Raw genomic sequence first — 6,000 nt, 5'->3', positions numbered from 1 at the left:
AAAAGTAGAGAGAACAGTTGATATTAAATTAACTTCTGCTTTTTATGCTTGCCTGTGCAAAAAACATATTGTGTGGAACAAGCTTGAAATTTTCAGTGCACACGTGAAGCTGCACCCCATCAAACCCAAACGTTAGCAAGTCCCTTTGCAATGGGAGTTTGAACTTTTTCACTACAAGAAAAAAAATAAGAGATAAAACTGTCCAAGTCTGACCTAATTACTTTAGCCCTCTGAAATCTGGGCAGCTGAAGGCAGGACTGGGAGGACACACGATTCTGCATGAAGGTGTACATTGTGAAGAAAATCGAATCTGACTGCCCAGAATGCTGCAGCATGAGACTGGTCTAATGAACAAGACTTCACTTACTTCCTGCTACACTGTGGGTAGGAAAGGAGACATGACACTATTTCACAAGAAAGAGGAGGCTTCTGCCAGGTATTTGCTGAACAAAATCCAAAACAGGTTAGGGCTACCTAAAATGACCTAGTCCCTGTTAGACGCTTTTCATGCCAAAGTCATTTGACAATACTTCATATTTACGTCCGAGAAACTAAGCAAGGATGGATGTGGTCAGTACTGGGATGAAGGTCAAGGACAGACAGGTTCCTTTTGGGGTTGAACAATTTGTCCTCTTTGATGTTTCCCCTAAATTAATTCAGTAAAGCAATTTTTCACTTTGTCCCCCTGATGTACAGAATGGCTGCTGTGTGTCGCACAGGTGGGTGGGGGATAAAGTGAGCCCACTACACTAAATGAAATGCCATGGCATCCTTTAGGGTCAAAATTGCTACTTGAAAGTTATTATTAACTTAAAACTGCAAGTATTTTCAAGACAAATATATAAAGGATGAAATGTCACATTGAGAAAAGAGAAGAAATAAGAATCCTGACCAACATCAAGTCAATTCCATATTCCTTGGACAAGTCTCTCTTTACTGCATTAACTGCCTCCCTAGTTAATGTTTCCAGATAACTAAGTTTTCATTTTGTACCAAGAGAAGATGCTGGGAATTCTCTTTGTTTGGTGAGCTGTGACTAGCATTAAAGGTGCCATGGTAACATACTTCAACGGTGGACACTTGCTGACCATTAATATGGTGCTGGACAGCTTTAGGAAAAGCAGAATAAAGAAAAGAACATGAAGGGAGTCAGAGCAAAGTTAAACATTTACAAAATCAATAAATAAGGATCCTATCTCAAAAACAGTGAATTGAAGAAAACTGCACTAAGAGGCTAATAGCACTCTTTATCTAGATAAATACACATTGAAGCTGAGAAATTAGCTGGGACACTAATATACAGTAAGGCTGTGGTGTTGTACTGTATATCTGAGGTGGCGTGGACAAGACAAGCACAGGACATGTCCTGATTCTCTTGGTATCTGTTGCTGAAGTGGGCTCCCCTGAACAAATAACCACGCGAGATTCTTGGACACACAAATTACAAACTGCTAGACAGTAGATTTAACCTCTTCTCGTTTCTAGTCTTTTTTATTCAAGAGTATAGGCCATTCAAAGACATAGGAAAAACTGCTACTCCACACCACTGAAAATATCATCTAAAACCATATTCATATTATTGTCAACTCTTTGTGTATTTCAAGGTATACAACAAATATTTTCCAGCTAACTTCATCTTTAACACTAAGCTATGGTGTTAAAACTAACTGATAATTGAAGGTGATGGAACTATTTCATTTACAGTAATTTTAGAGAAAACTATACAAAAGGATCCTCAAGCCAGAAAGATTTAGAATAAACATTTCTAACAGACTTGATCAAATAATGTGTTATCACACACACAAAAAATACTATTGTACGATATTTGTAATCAGACCTGCTCAGCACTAACTACAGTTACAGCATCGGCCTCAGTGGGCTGGGTTGGCCCTCGACCACCGGCCAGCCTCTTTTGCTGTATTCCTTCAAGAGTGTGCCCCCTAGTGTCTGAAAGCGAAATTAGCACGGCACAATCCCGGAATCAAACTATTTAATTTTTACTTTTTCATTACGGATTTCAGTTTTAACACCTCTCCTGGAGTCCAGTCATTCAGACTTTCTCCCCTGTTGTCTGTTCTTCCCTCCTTTGCTTCATCATGTCTCTTCTCCCTCTCTCCATCCCTCACGCCTAAAGATGGCTCAACACCGAACTCTGTTCTTTGTTTCTACTTCTCAGCCTGGAATTACCTTGTTCTTTTAATTTATATGAATCTATTTTAACATGTAATGATGCAATAACAAAGTCAGATAGTATCCGTAAACTCTTCTTAAAACGTAATTAAAACCAAGAATGATTTCCCCACTACTTCAGAGAATGCCATAGAAAAAAGAAACAAATTGCTTAAAAAGGCCGTATAATATGCGAAAAGAAACAAAACATTTATATTTGGAGGTCACTGTGGGATGGTTGTGAAGTATAGGTGTCTGACTAACGAGATCTAATAGCTTCTTTAGGATTATATCAAGTATACTATTAACCCCAGTGAAACTTGGCATCTCAGCCAGTGAACCCGAGTACTCACCGGGACTTTCTGTTTCTTTCATCTGGCAATTTTAAAAACCCGTAACCATTAATAACTGTTGCGGTGCAATTTGGTCACATGACGCTTTAATGACTTTAAAGATTGAGTATTGCACTTACTGCGTTACTGATACTTCATACCGTATTAATCTACTCCATCAGTACTCATGGGTTGCTCTTTTATCGTGTCTGTCTTTAGCTTTATTTTAAACTGTTCTAAGATAAATGACACAACAAAAGATCAAAAGATACGCTCCAACCATTAGGGTACGCGCACAACTTAGACACCCTACCTGCACGGTATTTGAACTGCCTTTAAGTGCAAGAATCCCAAACTATAGACTGTTAGTACATCTACTCTACCACAATGCCAGTATACAAGCTGTAAATGAAATCTTATTCAAACTTCAGAAGTGAAACGGGTCGCCTAGACAAACTGCAGGGGAAACGATGTGACTTGGCGAGAGAACACCGTCATCGATCATGACTAGTTCACAAAATGCGTGATTTTAGCAGGCGTTTCCTGTGTCCTCTTGGTGTCTGCAGTTCCTCTCGTTGTTGACCTACTCTTATTCGGAGTTTTGCCACAGCCGTCCCCCGCACGAATTTGCCAACTTTACCTTCGCTAAACTCAGCAGGGCTGTTTCTAACCGACAGTTGGAGCATTCCCTGCATTATAAATAAGTTTGAACAGCCTCCAATGCGACGTGGAAGTAGCCTAGGTACACAGTAGGAGTAATCTGAACTCCAGGGTCTGTTGCTCTGGTTTGTAGGCAGACCGGTCCGTGTGCGTGTATTCTGAGTGATGCGCAGATGTATAGGATGAAGTAAGCTGCTCCCCACGGACAGCAGAAACTGTCCGGTGCGCTAATTGTAACCGTATTTGTTCAGATTCTGCCGAAGGTGGAAAAGAACAGTGTAATGTTAAATTAAAATCCAAGCGACGCAGATCCCACGGGTCTCCGAAACGAAAGACACATTTGATGCCCGAGAGCGATAAAGCTGAACTACAGTATAATGTCGTTATTGATCAGTACATACCTTGAGAAATAACAGATTTAGCGGTGCTTTGACATTTCGAGTATTTTTTTTTTGTTCCTATAATGAGATACAATGAAAACTTTAGTAAATTCTACTTACCAGGTCAACATCGCTCCCAGAACAAAACTTAGAGCACTTTCATTTCAAACGCAGCGACAGAGTTGACTGGGCTGTTTCGCAGGCAGAGCGCGTACCTTTGCCTTGAGCAGAAGTTTGCCCGAAAGAAACGGATCAGCTAATCACATCACTTTGTGATGACATCACTGATGTGTAGGCTGTTGTCCGGACGGCCGCTAGTTCTTACGGTGTAATGTCGCGCTGAAAAGTCAGTTTGTAGCTTCGGTCTGGCACACTTCAGTCTGTGTGCGTGTTTGCTATGATCGCAGAGGGCGGGCAAATCAGTTACCTATTTGGTTGTGCAGTCGAGAAGGAAGAGAAGATAGACAGTAGTCCGGAGTGAAGTACTTTAAGATTTGTTGCAAGTGCGTACATTTTACAGCAATGAATTGTGGATTGATCGTAATATTTCTGTTTTAGACTCACGCAGATGGTAATGAACTTTAGTTCAGTTATCTGGTGGTACCTGACGCGCTTTCAAACGCATATAAAAACACCGGTATCAAATAGTTATCTTTTTATTTATTTATTTTTTTTGTATCAAATAGTTATCGTAACACCCACCAGCACAAGTGGAATAAAGATGGAGGTTAAAATTATTTTAAAATGTATTCACCCCTGTTTCTCCAGGTCACAATTACACTACGTACCAACCGTTCTATCTAATCATACTTGTCTGTTCATTATCTCAGTCTTTTCAAACTGATAACCTGAAAAAGATGAGGAGATTATGATCAGGTGAGTATGACTCAGGTGAATGGATGGTATTTTGTAAGTGTGTGAGTGACAGGTTTCACTTAGATGGAGAGATGTAATCCATTTTAAAACATCGGGACCATGTTTAGGAAATACATTTCAGAGCATGCCTGGGTGAAATAAATTAATAAAAATAAATAGTATTTATAAGGTAAAGTACAGTTTTACAGTAGAGGAAGTAAAGTTAAGAGAATACAATGCAATCATTTAGATCTCATTAAGACTTGAAATGCATTTGTATGGCTCAACCACAATACAAAGATGCAAGCAAAAGATTAATAGAATGTCATTTAAAACAGGAAAAGATGGGTAAATGCAGGATCTGTACACTCCTGGGAGTGTGACCAGACGTTGTCTAGGGAAATATTTGGTAGTGCACTGTCTGTCTAGTCATGATGAACTCCCTTTGACACTCTCACTTCATTCTGATATAGATATTCTTCCATTATCTGTTTCAGTGCAGAGTCATAATCTCCCAGGAATTGATATTACTGTTGCATTTCTTTAGATTGTGCCTTATCTTTGCATTGCTTTAGTTTTTTTACTTCTTCTGGTGTGCTTGCCTTGGCTAAGCTAGGAGAAGAGAACCTGTTTTGGGAGCCTGAATTCTGACAGCTGGAGAACAAGACGAGTTGGTGCATCTGTCCTCCCACATGATATGAGAAATCTTCCTCAGACAGCACTGCTGATAGGACACCAGTCATTTCAAGTGTTTCCTCTATACCATCCATGTTTCAGCCCTGTAGAGTAAAGAGATAATGACTATGCGAAAGATCACCAGTTTGGTTTTATTGATCGTGATCAATGGCTGCTGGACTTCTTCATCAATACCAGCTTGATTTGAAAAATAACTCCCAAGGTGTGGGTGTGTGTTCTTCAGGTGTCCATTGTGAACCCAGAGCATTGGCACTGGAGCATGTGCAATTGGAGGTTGTTGAGGGGGAGTTCTGTCTCTTCCTCTCATAGGGCTCAGTATACTGTACAGTACATGAGTTGTCTAGTGACCCGTTTCTGTCAAGAGACTTAATGCTGCATCGGCAGAGTTGGAGTTGAAGAGGAAATAAGAACAACAGGAATCATTTTGACTTGAGGGCGAGTGGCAAGGTGATGTACTGTAGTGGTTAGGGCTGCTGTCTTGCAGTGTTGGGACCCTGGGTTTAATTCCTGGCGATTTATCTGTGTGATATTTTATAAGTTTATTATTAACATACTATTAACACTTCATAAATCAGGCTACTGTGAATAAATGATGAAAGGTCATACTGCATTTGCAAAAAAAAATCCGCCAGTATTTTGTCTCACAATTCTCAAAATCTCAAAAAGATCATCACAGGTTAAACATAAGTACTGTAAGTGAACAGTGGATGCAGATTTTAAAATACTTTAAATAAAATATTTTATCTGTTATATCTGATCAGGATAATGTTGACATATTTAACTCAATGTCTGCAAAGTGCAGATGGAACTAAGAGGAAGTGTGCTGTACTTGGATAGATGCACAACTGTTAACTTTTGACTAATTCAGTTAATAAGAAACCAATCAGGTTTTAAACAGGTCTGGAGAG

Source organism: Atractosteus spatula, chromosome 3 (genome assembly GCF_055471065.1).
Source record: "Atractosteus spatula isolate fAtrSpa1 chromosome 3, fAtrSpa1.hap1, whole genome shotgun sequence".
Classification (NCBI taxonomy): Eukaryota; Metazoa; Chordata; class Actinopteri; order Semionotiformes; family Lepisosteidae; genus Atractosteus; species Atractosteus spatula.
This window is presented reverse-complemented; position numbering follows the sequence as displayed.